At 39.9% G+C, this 17838-nt stretch overlaps 1 protein-coding gene across 20 annotated transcripts in view; it reads right to left on the bottom strand.

Moving 5' to 3' along the window:
• Window positions 1-17838, bottom strand: part of ZNF644 (zinc finger protein 644) — a 130500-nt gene that overhangs the window by 94642 nt on the left and 18020 nt on the right. For 2 of the 20 annotated variants that reach the window (XM_055585204.1, XM_055585203.1), the window contains exons 1-3: window positions 5245-5678; window positions 4954-5057; window positions 3866-4466 (exon numbers count right to left, since the gene is read on the bottom strand). The exons of 1 other annotated variant lie outside the window; for it this stretch is intronic. The gene's annotated coding sequence lies outside the window, so the exon portion shown is untranslated. 17 more of the 20 variants (XM_055585188.1, XM_055585187.1, XM_055585190.1 and 14 more) reach the window with 16 other exon arrangements.

The raw sequence follows: 17838 nt of genomic DNA, 5'->3' as shown, positions 1-17838 counted from the left end.
CACTTTAAAAACGGTGCTTTAATCACACTTTATTAGGCACTTTATTTTAAAATTATCCTTTTGACTCATTAACATATTTAGTTTCCTGACTTTGTACAAAGTCTTTTAAAAGCTGTGTTTTCTCATAGATACAGAGAATAGAGTGATTGCCAGAGTGGGGAAGGGCATGGGCAAAATAGGTGAAGGAAATTAAAAGGCACAAACTTCTAGTTATAAAATAAGTAAGTCATGGGGAAGTAGTATACAGCATAAGAAATATGGTCAATAATATTATAATAACTTTGTATGCAGTCTGATAGTTACTAGACTTATTGTAGTGATCATTCCATAAATGTTGACCACTATGTTGTACACCTGAAACTAAAATAATATGGTACATCAACTACATTTCAATTTAAAAAAATAAATAAAACTGCATTTTCAACCTCAATGAATGACATACATACTAAAAAGGCTAATATCTAAAACTTTATATTCATTACTCTAACCAACATCACTTATACCACAACAGGAATCAAATTTCAAGGAACAAATCACTCATCTATACTTTTCACAAAGTTACTTACAAAATCAGAGTTCCAAGAATTCCAAATGAAATGGGAAGGTTACAGCTTACAGACAGGTAGGGCAAAAGACTGGTAGAGGAAGAGTGCAAGGGCAATCGCTTTGAAACAGTAATCTCAATACAGTCTCACTTTCCCTCATCTAAGAGAAGTATGCACTGCTGCTGCTGCCCTAAAATTCTTCTTCTCTTCCTCTTGAAATCCTCTTGGAAATTCCTCCTGGACTTTTCTCCTGAAAAGTTGTCTCACAGGACTGCTAACATTTCTCGGTAGTCTACCTTTTATTTTTAACCTAACGGAACAAAAACACACTAACTCCTTCTAATCATATAAGAGTTCGTAGTAAATTCAAAGATAATAGTAACTTGGCAGTTTAGCTTCAGCAGATCTAAGAAAAAAATTAAACAGAACAGCAAGTGAGGCCCTAGAGAGAAAAATACACTTTTTTCCTGTAGACTCCATCTATCTGAAGACCACGAACTGAATTTAGTGCTCTGGCTTTGAGATTTCAAGGGATCTTTATCTTGGTGTTTCATTTTGTTTTAAGAGGGGGAAGAAGAGAAATACTTTAGTCAACCAGCAGGGTGAGCTAGTGCTAGAATCAGTTTGATTAGTCTCAATTTCATTACTCTCAGTTCTCTCAAAATTCAATGGTGCAAATGGAACTATCAAAAGCAGCTATTCCCACCTAATAAACCCAATTAAAAGACTTGACTTCTGGAACTGCTTCAGTCAGTGCTACATAATTTTGTTTAATATTTACAAAGCAGACTATACCAGAGAGATTAATAACAAATGTTAAAAAAAGTTAATTTGAATATCTAAAATATTATACTATCCATCCTTTATTAGCATGTTTTATAAACTATAAATTAAAAACTTAAAAAAAAACTGCTAAAACTAGTGTTCGATCAGAGAAGGCAATGGCACCCCACTCCAGTACTCTTGCCTGGAAAATCCCATGGACGGAGGAGCCTGGAAGGCTGCAGTCCATGGGGTCGCTGAGGGTCGGACACGACTGAGCGACTTCACTTTCACTTTTCACTTTCACACATTGGAGAAGGAAATGGCAACCCACTCCAGTTGTTCTTGCCTGGAGAATCCCAGGGACGAGGGAGCCTGGTGGGCTGCTGTCTATGGGGTCACACAGAGTCGGACACGACTGAAGCAACTTAGCAGCAGCAGTGTTCTATAAAATTAGGGCTAGGTAATTCAACATTCCAATTTCTGGATTCAGCTTGCTACAGCTAGCTGCCTTAATATATGCCTGAAAAGCAGTCATGAGAAAAGCATCTCCACAAGAATGAGATCCCCTGCTTTCCCTTCGAATCACATTCTGAGAAGAGCCTAAATAAGTAACCCTATATACTAGCAATGCATTTGGGGTGAAAGAAAGATGAACCTGATCTCTTCTAACAACCAATTTCTTTAAACTGTTTAAATGACAAGTAACTCCACCACTTCAAGTAATTGTCCTTGAGTCTGTATTTTCCCCTCCTGTTACCCAGTACAGTCTCAACTCAACTACAATAAAATATTCTCCCTTTCTTATAACTCAAATGACAAATTAAACCTGCAAAAAGTTTGATGTTTGCGGGCAACAGACTCACTTCATAATTACAAATAATCAGAAGTATTCCTAATTATCACAAGACCAAAGTATATATAAATCCACTCACATAGTGTTGCAAATTAATATATCAAGTTTCCTAGAAGAATCAATAATTTAAATGAGCCTTAGCTGCTGCTAAGTCGCTTCAGTCGTGTCTGACTCTGTGCGACCCCATAGACGGCAGCCCAACAGGCTCCCCCGTCCCTGGGATTCTCCAGGCAAGAACACTGGAGTGGGTTGCCATTTCCTTCTCCAATGCATGAAAGTGAAAAGTGAAAGTGAAGTTGCTCAGTCGTGTCCAACTCTTAGCGACCCCATGGACTGCAGCCCACCAGGCTCCTCCGTCCATGGGATTTTCCAGGCAAGAGTACTGGAGTGGGGTGCCATTGCCTTGTCCGAAATGAGCTTTAAATGACCCATAAAAGCTTTAAAACCTAAAGACAATGTACCTGTTGTTGTTAAACATGATATCCATAGATGTTAAAGATAACTGTGGGGCCCCATCATAAATGATTTTACTACTTGTTGAATTCCTAAAAGATCTTACAGATTTACTATTCAACAGTACACTAGTTAGTCTTAAGTTGCTTTTAACGTGGTCAAAGTGGCATGTCCATTTATCCAACTAAAATGCTATTAGAAAATGAAAGGCATTAGCATCTACCTCATTTCTTACGTAATAACTGGTAGTAACTGCAATTACTTCAAACTTTCCAGAAGTTTATCAACCTACCTGTTTTGTTAAGTTTCTAAGTCAAGATTATTTTGGAAACCTCAAAATTCAAAAGCAACATTGCTTTGAAATTATCTGATATGCCTGTATTTTTTATCTGAATTTGTTTCACTTTGGAAGTCACTTTAAAACGTCACCGTATCAAGTTAAATACACGTTTTCAATTACCATCACAGAATTTCTCATCAGTATAACAGTATCTAAATAACAAGTACTCTCAAACATACTCCCTTGTTTTGTTTTATAACCATGATTAGTTGCAGATGGTCACCTCCTTATCCCAGCAATGTGACCAATGAAAAGACCAATGAGATGGAAGTTGAGAGACGATTTTCCATTATGCCCTTAACGCAATCATCTTTGGCCCTCAAAATATTGTAAAAGAGGGTAACACTAGTTGTTCTCTAAGATTCCTTCTAAGCTAAAACTATATGATTCAATAATAATTTTGCTGATAATAATGTATCTCTCATTAATACAAGATTGTTCTCTATTAGGAGAAAAGTTAAAAGAGGGGGCAACATAAAACAAGGAAAATCAAAGTTTTAAGAGATGCTGAAAAGTTCAAATTTCAATTCAAACACATCTAAAGTTAGTTATATAAGTATGTTTAACTATCCCTTCAGTAAAGTAATTTAACTTGTTAATGTGACCTGGCCAAAACATTAGTTGTTTCCAAATTTTGTATTTAGAAATATTACAAATATACAAAGTATGCTATAGATGTAGGTGCTATATAATTTTAAATTATGTTAGAAATTAAAACTCACACCACCACCATGATTTTGACAGCAATGTAAATATATACTAGCAATGTACATTAATACTAGTCAAGGCTTCATGCTTTACCTATTAAAATATCTCAACTAAATTGTAACTTCTTTATAAACACTAATTTTTCCTTACAAAAATCGATGGATGTAAATATTGCTGCCATCAAGTTTCCTGGATACTTACACATATGAATGAAGGCAAACAGCAGATTTCCTTTCTTTGAGAAATTTGAGTTGTCTATTTTTTGAAATGCTCTTTTTCTTGTGGGACCAAAACTATGTAACTGAACTACTGCAGAGAGGCAATATACTATTAAGGCAAATCTAATCTATCATCCGGATGCAACAAGCCTGGCATTAGTTAGGACTGGCCAGAATAGATGATGGTGTTCTGGTTATTTCTGCTGACGATATTATTAACTTGTATAAGAAACAGGACCATCAAGGACCTCAACTGTGTTTCTCTCGTTGAATACTTCTCAAGGACCACACAAAATCTTAACTCTAGACATGAAAGTTTTCTAACAACTAAATTTGTATCAATGTTACTTAAACAGTTCAAGAAAAGTTTTCCACTAATGTTGCTAAACCATGGATGGATCCCAACACGAAAGTCGTCTGTGGAAGTCTCGTAACAAGAAACCGTTAGTTCCACCACCTAAGTTTCCAATCACTGAGAAGGGTCTGGGACAACTCATCTTCAGGTTCACGGGAGAAGTGGAGCACACCTGCTTCCCTCTGGCAGAGATTAAGCTCCCAGGGACACAAAGGCCAGGGAATCAGACCTGGAGAAGCAAAAAGCTTTAGCTGGACACCCACCAAGCCCCTGGCAACCCACTTTGAGCGATTTACCTCTTGCTGTTACTTCCCAGGCACCTAGCGGCATAAGATCTTGCAGAACACGGGGAGGGGAGGGCTATGCGGTCCTGGTCCCACGTTAGGGGAGGGGTGTATACAGTTAACGCCAGAGCCTACGCTTCTGGCCGAGACGGAGCAGCCCCGAAGAGAGGGGGTTGGTGACTGCTCTCGGACCGCCCCGTTACTCAGTGCATTGCAATGGCGACCGCCAGGCTCCCCAAGCCGCCAGATCTCGGCCCCCTTCCCCCTACTGCTCACTGGCTGCTCGGCTTCATGTGACTAAACAAAACCCCCAAGTCTAGTGCCCAGCTCAACCCCTTTGTGTCCGCTACCGGATCCTCCGACGCCGCCGTGGTAAAGTCCCCCCTCCCCACCTCCGCCGAGTCCCGCCCCGCGGCGGCGACCGCCGCTCACCTCAGGTTCCGCCGCCCCCCGCGGCCGCCGCCTCCCCGAACCCGGGGCCCGGGCTCCTTGTGTAGCACCAACTCCGCCTCCTCGGCCGCCGCCGCCATCTTAGCCTGTGCGGCAAAATGCGTCCTTTTGGATGGTTGGGACCCAGCCTAGGGCGTAGCTCCCCGGGCCCGAGCGCCGAAGGCCGGGTCCCCCAAGTTCTTCCGCCACCCCCAGTCCCGCGCCGCCACAGCCCAGAGGCCCCAAACCCACACGGGTCCCGGCGATTCCGACCAAATAACCCCTGAAACTCACAGTTTGGTGCCGTGTGCGTCAAACCGGGGCGACGTTGGGAGCGCGCGGCGTCCCCGCGTCACACGCCGCTCTGTACGCTTCTCGGCTCCAACGGCCCCCCTCCGCTCCCCGCTTTTCGCCTGCGGCCCCGGTTCCCACGGCGCAGGCGCGCTGCTTTCCCGCCTCTTACCGACCTACGGGCCGCGGGGGCGGCCAGCGAGGAGCTCCTGGGCGGCCTCGCGGTGGTGGAGCGTCTGGGCCAATTACACCAACCCGGGCAGCAGAAACAGTGCACTACTGTTCTCGGGTGCCAGAAACCCAACAAGGTCACCTCCCCCAGCGCTGACCTAATCACTCTCAAGGAGGTTCCCGCCCCAAAGTAGGCACGCTCCAAATATGGTGGTGCCCAAACTCTGCAAGACCCAAACACTTAGGCAAGCCTAGGCCCTTTAAGGTGGAACAGACCCATATTTGAGTTCCACGATCACGAGAGTGGCACAATTCCTTTTCTCTTCCTACTGTTGAGGAAAACAGCTAAAGAACCCAAGATTGCCGATCACAACTGTAGAATCATGGCAGAAGAAGTTTTCTGGATCTTAAGGGGACCAATTGTTGGGAGATGCTTGATGAACAAGCAGAGCATCAAACGTAGTATCTCAGTTAGGGTAGGAAGGCCTGCCCTAAAAGGTGCCCTGGCTTTGGTCCAATTTGATTCTGTGAGGATACTTTCTCCCTGCATTACTGAACTTGCTGTGAGTCTCCAAATTAAAGTTACATAAGAAACACCTGATACACTGGTTACCCTTCAAACAATTAGCCTAGGGAGTTCTAAAAAAACTTTAAACAAGTATCCACCTCAGAGTCTGAGGACAGCCTCATAAACCACACTTTGAGAAACACTGATGAAGAGTTACTCTCTTTGCTTTTAAACTGAGCCAACAAAAAGTTGCTAACATGTTTGACACGAATCAAAAGTCCCTGAGGAATCTACTAGTCCTGCCTTACTACTAAGTTCTTTGACTGTTCTGAATCTCTGGGTTCTCACTTGAAAAAAAAGAGCTTTCATTAGATGTTATTGGCATTCAGAGGAATACACCGTAATTGCAAATATTTGACGAGAATGAGAAACATTCTCTTTCCTATAGGATGGTGACTTCATCATCATTATCAGCAAACATAGATTCCAAATGACAGGTATTTATACTTGCTGAATTAGTTAATAATAATAGCTAACACTTTGGAGTGCTTACTATTTACCAAGCATTGTTCTAACTCATTTAATTTCATTAAAACCTAATGAAGCAAAGAGATGTTAGGTAATTTTCTCAGCGTCACACAGTCTTGGACTGGACTCTTTCAAAATACAAATTTTTCTTCTTCATTTACACAAATAGATAAGCAATAAAATGTATATTTTTGACCAATTTGGGGGAGTTGCCTTGTGAGTTATTTTATTTGCAGAATCCATTAAAATTGGACATTCTGAGTTTACTATTGGACTTACAATAAATAAAATTATAATGTACTATGGAAATTCTTATAACATTTATCACTACCAAAGCAGTTACCAACAATAAAACTCTGTTGTGAATGTACACCCCTGACTGACTGATGGGCATCAGAGCACACTACCAGCAAATAGAGTCACTTAGAACTCAACCATGATCAGAAACTTGTCTCACTAATGAAACTTTTTGTTTATACTAGAATTAAGCAACTAAACTGTAATACTATAGAAATAATATTAGTAGTATAAGTAATAATAATAATAATTGTAATAGTAAAAGTAGTAATGGTTGGTGAAATTCTTTATAAACAAAATAGCTGTCAAAAAACTTTCTCTTAGTGAGAGAAACCTTGAAAAGGGCAAACATTTTGAATAAGGTATTGCAAAAAAGAAAAGAAAATTGCAAGTCGAAAAATCCAAGGATCAGTTATGTGGCTCTAAGCCAAAATATTTAAAGACATTAAAAAAAAAATGCAGTTGAGAATGAAAACCAAGATGAAAACATCTCGGGAGAAAATTCACAAAGCACAGATGAATACACCTGGTGAAGAATCCTTGAAAACAAGGAAGAAAGGAAAAGCAAAATTGGCTACTGGTAATTAGTGTTAAAACCTGACAGTATCAGTACAATATATGAATGTATTATTCCAGTGAATGGAATTACCCAATAAAAGATACAAAGTAAAGATACATATAGTCTCAAATGACCTAAGCAAAAAGAAAATGCAATTTCATGGTAGATAAAAACAGTTAATTCTCCACATTCCAATACTTCTGAAATGTAGGCAGAGAAAAAAGAATGAAACATCAATTAATCTACTATTTATAGCAGAAATTAATACAACATTGTAAACCAACTGTAGTTTAATATAAAAAAAAAGTATCCTAGTAATAAAATCAAGTCAAAGTTTGGATTTATCTTAGGACCTCACTCTAAGAGAACCTACCTCTTAGTACCAAAATTGTGAATCATTTCTGGAACTGCAAATGATAGGAAACATTTGCTAATTGGGGTGGAAGTAGGAGGATGTTTGACATAGAGAGAGATGAAGAGAGTAAACAGAGATCAAGCCATTTATTTATTTTTGTCTCACACTAGCTCCAGCAAAGAGATTTTACATAGCAGATTTTACACAGCAAGTATGCAATAAATGTGTGTGCATTCTTAGCTGCTCAGTCGTGTCTGACTCTTTGTGACCTCCATGGACTGTAGCTCACCAATAATCTATGTGGATTCTCCAGGGAAGAGTACTGGAGTGGGTTGCCATGTCCTTCTCCAGGGTATCTTTGCAAACCCAGGGATTGAACCCAGGTCTTCCGCATTGTTGGCAGATTCTTTACCGTCTCAGCCACCAAGGAAGCCCATGCAATAAATAATTCTATTCAGTTCAATCAACATTCACCAATTGCCTGCACCATGCAAGACACTGTTCTAGGTGTCAGCAAGAAAGGAATAAGACAGTTCCTTGCACATATTCAATAAATAATAGTTGAGTAGATGAAAAGCTTTTATAGTCCAATAAAAGAACTAGAAAAAAGATATGATAAACTCTAAATTTATCGCATAATGGGGGAGATGAGGAAATAGATAATAAAGATTTCAAAGTCATTAAAACAAAGCTTCATTAAATGATACAAAATAGATTTAGTATACACTTATTTAGTAAAAATTATATCTAATATTTGGGAACATGTTTACTACTCTAACTCACTAGCATATCAGAAGTAAACCAGGAGAGTATGTGGACTTGTTCACAGAACATATGTAGAGGAAGAAAACAGTGGGCTAGGGAAATGCAGATTAAAAAAATATTTAAGGAATGAGTAGAGCAGTCCAAGAAAATAAGAAATGAAGGGATAAATGGATATGAAATTTAGGCAAGGGTGTAGCATCACAGAAGCCAAGGAAGTATTGGTAACAGCTTACAAATATGATAATCTCAAATCTCAATGGCTTAACACAGTAAAATTTCATTTCTTAGTCTCATCACACTCCACTGAAGTTATTAGGAAGGGGAGGGCATGCCTCAAAGCAGCTATTTAAATACCTAGGTTCATTCTGTCATCTGGCTTTGCCCTCCTCTAGGGTCTTAGCATCCTCTACCAGATCCCCTGGAAAGAGAGAGAACACACATGGAGAATCATGAGTGTAGAAAGTTGAAGGGCCAAGCCCAGAAGTGGCACACATCACTTCTCACTTTCCACTAGTCAGCATCTAGTCACGTGGCCCCACTTAACTGCAGGCAGCGGCTGAGAAGTGTAGTTGAGCTGTATGCCCTGGAGGAAAAGGAAATGGGACTGGTGAGCACAAAGCAGGGTCTGCACGTTCTGAGTAAATGCAGCAGAGACATTACATAAGTAAGCAGAATTTATTGGGTGTCCAAGATCTTTGGTGACCTTGGTAAAAGCAAGGTCAGTGGAGTGGCTCAGTCCACTGTGGGTTCAGGGACAAATGAAAAGGAAAAAGGGGAAATAGCAACAGTCTGATCAACTCTGGAAACCTGACAAGATGAAGTGATTAGACTAATCTCAAGCTATAGGTACCACAGCTTAAGGATTCTTGACAACTAACTTGCCAGAGTTCTCCTGGTAAGAAGGCTCTCTCTACATCGAACTTTCACACACATTAAACTTGAGAAATGCTTTTATTGTTTATTTTTTCTAGAGTGAGAGATTCCAGATGTTTCAGAATATTTGGTTGAGATCCATCCAAGCAAAAAGGGCATCCATAATTTCAGCCATCTCGTGTGTTTTACTAAAGAAAATGAACATAAAATAGTAAGCCAAAGTATTGTGTTATATGTGTTGATTTCCTTGGTAATCAATAACTGGGAGATGTAAGTATACAAATATGTTTCTTTAGCTACACGGTAATAAATAGAAATTGGACTTTGATATTTCTAGGCAACTGTGAAAGTGAAAGTGAAGTCACTCAGTCGTGTCCGACTCTTTTCGACCCCATGGACTGTAGCCTACCAGGCTCCTCTGTCCATGGGATTTTCCAGGCAATAGTACTAGAGTGGACTGCCATTTCCTTCTCCAGGAGATCTTCCCAACCCAGGGATCGAACCCGGGTCTCCCACATTGTAGACAGATACTTAACCATCTGAGCCACCAAAATGAACATTATAGTCTCTATCATGTATCATTTACTTAAATTTTCTAAACATGTAAGAAGGAAAAGAATGGTCATTGCAACCTTTAAAAAATAGATTTACAAAACACTAAGTTCAAATTAGAAATGCAGGTCTGAAAATAGAACATGATAGTGCTATGCTCAGTCACTCAGTCGTGTCTGAATTTTTGCAACCCCATGAACTGCAGCCTGTCAGGCTCCTCTGTCCATGGGATTTCCCAGGCAAGAATACTGGAGTGGGTTGCCATTTCCTTCTCCAGGGGATCTTACCGACCTAGAGATCAAACTTGTATCTCCTGCACTGCAAGCAGATTCTTTACCACTGAGCCTCCTGCAAAGTCCCCATAACATGATACTGTCATCTTCATTTTTTTCTTCACGTTTTCATTCCAAGACATTAAAAACTCTTGTAAATTCATATTCAGGTTCATTTTTGAGTGCCATACATCACCATCAATGTAGAATGACTGTTGCCCGCCTCCAGGCATACCTGAGAGATGCACTGAAATGTAGAGCCATCTCTCTTCTAATATCCATGTGGTACCTTCAGTTTCTGAGCATTATACTGGGCCCTGTGGAAGATGTGAAGGTAAATAGACACTCAGCTCTCAAATATCTTCTGGTCAAATAGATCAAAAGTCACATGCTCAAAGTGCTATTTGTGTTTTAAAGTTGACAAAGAGCTTCAACTAGTGCCTCACATGGTGATAATGCTATGGAGTCGTTTCCTCTAGAGTTTAGCTCTTAGCTTTGCAGGTTGAAAATCAGCTAGAATAGAATTAACTGAGCTCAGAGGCATGAAACTTATGAAAACTAATGTATAAATCACATGGTGATATATTAATTTACAGTAAAAGTTGTGACTGCCAAGTGTAATGGAATATTCTGGCAGATTGGTCAACATAGTCTTTCCCCTGTAGAGAAGGGTTCCAGGAACACCAAATTACTTGTTCAATGAGCATGGAATTATATGAAAATGATCTTAACAGATGGTATTATGAAATTTTGATAACAAACTGTACTCTGCCATGAAGATGTACCTGTCAAGGGAACTTGAACCGTTACTTTGCTCTCACAGGGAAATAATTTATGTTTTCCTTAAAGATATATAGCAGTATATTAGAAGCACAAAAATGTGATTTTATAATCTATATTTTATAATCTATATTTCACCAGTTCTGTAACATTTTTTAAAAAATTATTATAACATTTCTGAAATCGAGATATGTTTTAAAAATCATAGTTTGTATTGGCATTTTTTCCTTGCTTCAGTTCAATTCAGTTCAGTCGCTCAGTCGTGTCCGACTCTTTGCAACCCCATGAATCGCAGCACGCCAGTCCTCCCTGTCCATCATCAACTCCTGGAGTTCACTCAGACTCACGTCCATCGAGTCAGTGATGCCATCCAGCCATCTCATCCTCTATCGTTCCCTTCTCCTCCTGCCCCCAATCCCTCCCAGTATCAGAGTCTTTTCCAGTGAGTCAACTCTTCGCATGAGGTGGCCATGGCACGCTTTTCAGTGAGTGATATCTTCGAATAATTACCAGACATTTCTTTAGAAATTCCCCTGTCTTTTTTGGTAAATCAACTTTCACAAATTTAGTTGTTGTTGCAGTATATTCTAGCTTACTGTCTAAGTTCAAATCTTTTTTTTTTTTTTTGGTTTTGGTTTTTTTTTTTTAATTTTATTTTATTTTTAAACTTTACATAATTGTATTAGTTTTGCCAAATATCAAAATGAACCCGCCACAGGTATACATGTGTTCCCCATCCTGAACCCTCCTCCCTCCTCCCTCCCCATACCAATCTCTGGGTCGTCCCAGTGCACCAGCCCCAAGCATCCAGTATCGTGCATCGAACCTGGACTGGCAACTCGTTTCATACATGATATTTTACATGTTTCAATGCCATTCTCCCAAATCTTCCCACCTTCTCCCTCTCCCACAGAGTCCATAAGACTGTTCTATACATCAGTGTCTCTTTTGCTGTCTCGTACACAGGGTTATTGTTACCATCTTTCTAAATTCCATATATATGTGTTAGTATACTGTATTGGTGTTTCTCTTAAGTTCAAATCTATATCCAAGTTTAGTCTCCTCAATTCATTCTCTGAACAGGCTGTTATAATTGAGCTAAGTTCCCAAGAGATATAGAACATTGGAGGATAGTTTATACACAATTGCATTCTTTCCTTCTAAAGTAACCCAGAAGAAACCTTCACTGGCCTTGTCACACTTTTTACTGCAGGACCCTAAAACCCCTATAAATTTCCTTGAAAATTTCTCATGTAAACTAGGAACAGGTCCTACCAGCTACTTCATTACTCCTTGATATGACAAACTATCTTCAGCGGCTACTGATGAGCCTTCTGCTGGACATGACTGCCTCCCATGTGACACAGCCATTTTTTGCCATAGTCATTAGCTGATAATACACATCTGGAATATACAATGGTACTAAGGCAGTACTAGGGGCCCTAATCTAAGCTTTTATGTTTATGGGCTGCTTTTTAATATTTACCTGTTGTATGTCATGCCCTTTACTAGTCATTGCTGAGAATGTAGTGAAAAATCCACGGTCACTGTGTGCAGTTGTGGAGTTTCTGCCCTGCACAAAAATTCTTAGCCAAAGTGCTTAGGGCTAAATTCCAGCCTGTTCTCCACTCACCAGTTCTTGTCCCTTAGAACAGGGCTAAATTGCTCTTCAGGAAAGGATGCCGTTTTCTTCCCACAAAGTGCCTTTTCTTGTGAAGCAATTCTTGCACAGGTGGGCCTGCATCAGCCTATGCCTAATTCTTTGGCACAGAGAATTAACTTTTTCAATCTCTTTGCTCAGACAGGATCTTTGTTGAATGGCTCTTTCCTATTTCATACAAAGGGAATTTACAGGCAACAAGGTCCTAGTGCCTTGAGAGCCCCATGAACAGTATGAAAAGGCAAAAAGATAGGACACTGAAAGATGAACTCCCCAGGTCAGTAGGTGCCCAATTTGCTACTGGAGATTGGTGAATAAATAACTCCAGAAAGAATGAAGGGATGGAGCCAAAGCAAAAACAACACCCAGTTATGGATATGACTGGTGATAGAAGCAAGGTCCAATACTTTAAAGAGCAATATTGCATAGGAACCTGGAATGTTAGGTCCATGAATCAAGGCAAATTGGAAGTGGTCAAACAGGAGATGGCAAGAGTGAACATTGACATTCTAGGAATCAGAGAATTAAAATGGACTGGAATGCGTGAATTCAACTCAGATGACCATTATATCTACTACTGTGGGCAAGAATCCCTTAGAAGAAATGGAGTAGCCATCATAGTCAACGAGAGAGTCCAAAATGCAGTACTTGGATGCAATCTCAAAAATGACAGAATGATCTCTGTTCGTTTCCAAGGCAAACCGTTCAATATCACAAAAATCCAAGTTTATGCCTGGACCAGTAATGCTGAAGAAGCTGAAGTTGAACGGTTCCATGAAGACCTACAAGACCTTTCAGAACTAACACCCAAAAAAAGATGTCCTTTTCATTATAGGGGACTGGAATGCAAAAGTAGGAAGTCAAGAAACACCTAGAGTAACAGGTCTTGGAGTACAGAATGAAGCAGGGCAAAGACTAATAGAGTTTTGCCAGAGAGAATGCACTGGTCATAGTAAACACCCTCTTCCAAAAACACAAGAGAAGACTCTACACATGGACATCACCAGATGGCCAACACCAAAATCAGACTGATAAGATTCTTTGCAGCCAAAGATGGAGAAGCTCTATACCGTCAGCAAAAACAAGGCCAGGAGCTGACTGTGGCTCAGATCATGAACTCCTTATTGCCAAATTCAGACTTAAATTGAAAAAGTGGGGAAAAACTCTAGACCATTCAGGTATGACCTAAATCAAATCCATTATGATTATACAGTAGAAGTGAAAAAATAGATTTAAAGGACTAGATTTGATAGACAGAGTGCCTGATAAACCATGGACGGAGGTTTGTGACATTGTACAGGAGACAGGGATCAAGACCATCCCCAAGAAAAAGAAATGCAAAAAAGCAAAATGGCTGTCTGAAGAGGCCTTACAAATAGCTGTGAAAACAAGAGAAGTGAAAAGCAAAGGAGAAAAGGAAAGATATACCTATTTGAAGGCAGAGTTCCAAAGAATAGCAAGGAGAGATTAAAAAAGCCTTCCTCAGCAATCAATGCAAAAAAATAGAGGAAAACAACAGAATGGGAAAGACTAGAGATCTCTTCAAGAAAATTGGAGATACTAAGAGAACATTTCATGCAAAGATGGGCTCAATAAAGGACAGAAATGGTATGGACCTAACAGAAGCAGAAGATATTAAGAAGATATGGCAAGAATACACAGAAGAACTGTACAAAAAAGATCTTCATGACCCAGATAATCATGATAATGTAATCACTCACATAGAGCCAGATATCCTGGAATGTGAAGTCAAGTGGGCCTTAGAAAGCATCACTAAGAACAAAGCTAGTGGAGGTGATGGAATTCTAGTTGAGCTATTTCAAATCCTAAAAGATGATGCTGTACAAGTGCTGACACTCAATATTCCAGCAAATTTGTAAAACTCAGCAGCGGCCACAGGATTGGAAAAGGTCCGTCTTCATTCCAATCCCAAAGAAAGGCAATGCCAAAGAATGCTCAAACTACCACACAATTGCACTCATCTCTCACGCTAGTAAAGTAATGCTCAAAATTCTCCAAGCCAGGCTTCAGCAATACATGAACTGTGAGCTTCCAGATGTCCAAGTTGGTTTTAGAAAAGGCAGAGGAACCAGAGATCAAATTGCCAACATCCAGTGGATCATGGAAAAAGCAAGAGAGTTCCAGAAAAACATCTATTTTTGCTTTATTGACTATGCCAAAGCCTTTGACTGTGTGGATCACAAGAAACTGTGGAAAATTCTGAAAGAGATGGGAATACCAGACCACCTGAACTGCCTCTTGAGAAACCTGTATGTAGGTCAGGAAGCAACGGACATGTAACAACAGACTGGTTCCAAATAGGAAAAGGAGTACGTCAAGGCTGTATATTGTCACCTGCTTATTTAACTTATATGCAGAGTACATCATGAGAAACGCTGGGCTGGAGGAATCACAAGCTGGAATCAAGACTGCCAGGAGAAATATCAATAATCTCAGATATGCAGATGACACCACCCTTATGGCAGAAAGTGAAGAAGAACTAAAGAGCCTCGTGATGAAAGTGAAAGAGGAGAGTGAAAAAGTTGGCTTAAGGCTCAACATTCAGAAAACGAAGATCATGGCATCTGGTCCCATCATTTCATGGCAAATAGATGGGGAAATAATGGAGACAGTGAAAGACTATTTTTGGGGGCTCCAAAATCACTGATTGTGGCCATGAAATTCAAAGATACTTGCTCCTTGGATGAAAAGCTATAACCAACCTAGACAGCATATTAAAAAGCAAAGACATTACTTTGCCAACAAAGGTCCATCTAGTCAAAACTATGATTTTTCCAGTAGTCATGTATAGATGTGAGAGTTGGACTATAAAGAAAGCTGAGTGCCAAAGAATTGATGTTTTTGAACTGTGGTGTTGGAGAATACCCTTGATAGTCCCTTGGACTGCAAGGAGATCCAACCAGTCCATCCTAAAGGAAATCAGTCCAGAATATTCATTGGAAGAACTGATGCTGAAGCTGAAACTCCAATACTTTGGCTACCTGATGTGAAGAACTGACTCATTGGAAAAGACCCTTATGGTGGGAAAGATTGAAGGCAAGAGGAGAAGGGGATGCCAGAGGATGAGATGGTTGGATGGCGTGACCGACTTGATAGACATGAGTTTTTAAGTAAGCTCCAGGAGTTGGTAATGGATAGGGAAGCCTGGCATGCTGCAGTCCTTGGGGTTACAAAGAGTCAGACATGACTGAGCAACTGAACTGAACTGAAAGAAAAAGACATTGTTATATGTGTGATGAGTGTTAGGTAGTAGAAGTACCAGGAGGGCCTTAGAAACATGGAGGAGGAGCATCTAAGTTAGTGTAGAGGACAAAGAAAGGCTTCCTGGAGAAGTCTTTCTCTGCTGAGGACCATCTTCCTACTCCACCTGGGTTAACTCCTGCTCATTCTTCAAGTTTCAGTTAAATATCCCTCTGAGAGGCTTTCCCTCGCTTCCTTACCTCACACCACAGCTAGCACACATGCTCTCCTTTTGTTATACTAGTCTTATGTGTATAGTAAAACCCACTAAAACTGAACAAATAGGGCCCAAAAATTCAATTTCATAAATTACAAGGTCATATTATTATGAGGTTAATGAAATGACAGAAGTAAGCCTATTTAGTTGCTGGCTAGAATTCCAGGTATCTGGCTGTGTGGTCAATATCTATCCTGGTCTCAGAGTTTGGAGCAAACTACTGATGCTTGACTGTTCCAGTTTAAATATACTGGGAATGATTCCAGGTTCAGTGACAAGCTGGGAATTCCAGGAACACATCACTGATTCCAGTTACTTGGCAGCCAATTGAGCTGACTAATCCAGGAAGATTGGGTTGGGAGAATAATGAAGAATTATTCTGGGAATGCAGAATTCCATTTCTTCCCTTTTACGTTGCTTCTTTCTATCCCAAGGCAAGAACTTTAGCCCACCACATTGGAAAATGGGAATTGGGCAGAGGACAGGATGAATGGCCAGAATTCTGATAGATGGTTTTGCATTATCAGGAATATTATTTTACTACATGCTATTTTCTTCATCATTGTAGATTTAGATTTAACTATAATTATTGCTTGATGTCACTTCCCTCTTTAGACTATATATAATATGAGGGTGTATTAGATGTTCATATTATAGTCCTTACTCATAACAGAGTTCTTAACTCATATGAAAGTGAAAGTGAAAGTGAAGTCGTTCAGTCATGTCCAACTCTTTGCGACCCCATGGACCGTAGCCTACCAGGCTCCTCCCTCCATGGGATTCTCCAGGCAAGAGTACTGGAGTGGGTTGCCACTTCCTTCTCCAGGGGATTTTCCCGACCTAGGGATCGAACCTGGGTCTCCCACATTCCAGACAGATGCTTTAACCTCTGAGCTACCAGGGAAGCCTCCTAACTCATGTAAGTTACTTAGTAAATATTTATTGAACTAAATTGATGTTATATCTAAACTGAGATCTAAAAGACTTATAAAAGCTAGCTGGGGAGAAAGAGTTGAGAGAAAGTATCCTATGCAGAGGAAACAACATGAAAAATATCTGAGTGAGAGAGTGTGGCATATTTGAAGAACTGTAAGTAATTCACATGGCAAGTGTATAGCACACAAGTGGAAAGTGGAAAGTAGTAAGTATTGAAACTGGGAAGGGAAGCAGAGTTGGATTGCAAGGGATAAGCACTTGGACTTTATCCTAAAGACAATGGGAAACCATTGATGGATTTTTCAAAAGAAATTTTATGATCAGATTTATATTTTAGAAAGATCTACAGTATTAGAAATTTATTAAAAGGAGTAAAACTGGATGTAGAGAGAGAATGGAATGTTTGCAGGATAGACTCTGGTGCCTGTATAAGCATGACATATGTTAAAGAAAATTCCTGCTCTCAGCCATATGGAGAGGTGGTCCTTAGCAGCCCTGCTTTGTACTTTGTAAGCCAACTCCCTCTAACATTCAACTGTAGCTGACTGGATCATGGATGCGAACCTGATACAAAGAAAACAAATTTGTAAGCTGGCAAGTAGTCTATGACATAACTGTCATGGAAAATAATACTCAAGACACTGTGGCATTATAATAGACAAATAGATTAATGGAAAAGAATAGAGGACCCAAGATATACATCCATGAATGCATGGTCAATTGAATTTTGGCAAAGGTGAAAGACAATTCAGTGGAGAAAGAGTATTATTTTCAACAACTGATACTGAAGAATTGATTATCCATAAGCAAAAACTCAAACTTTGATCAGTATATAAAAATTAACTCAAAATGAATCACAAAAA

The sequence above is a fragment of the Bubalus kerabau genome, chromosome 6 (assembly GCF_029407905.1).
Source record: "Bubalus kerabau isolate K-KA32 ecotype Philippines breed swamp buffalo chromosome 6, PCC_UOA_SB_1v2, whole genome shotgun sequence".
In the NCBI taxonomy this organism is placed as follows: domain Eukaryota; kingdom Metazoa; phylum Chordata; class Mammalia; order Artiodactyla; family Bovidae; genus Bubalus; species Bubalus kerabau.
This window is presented reverse-complemented; position numbering and strand designations above follow the sequence as displayed.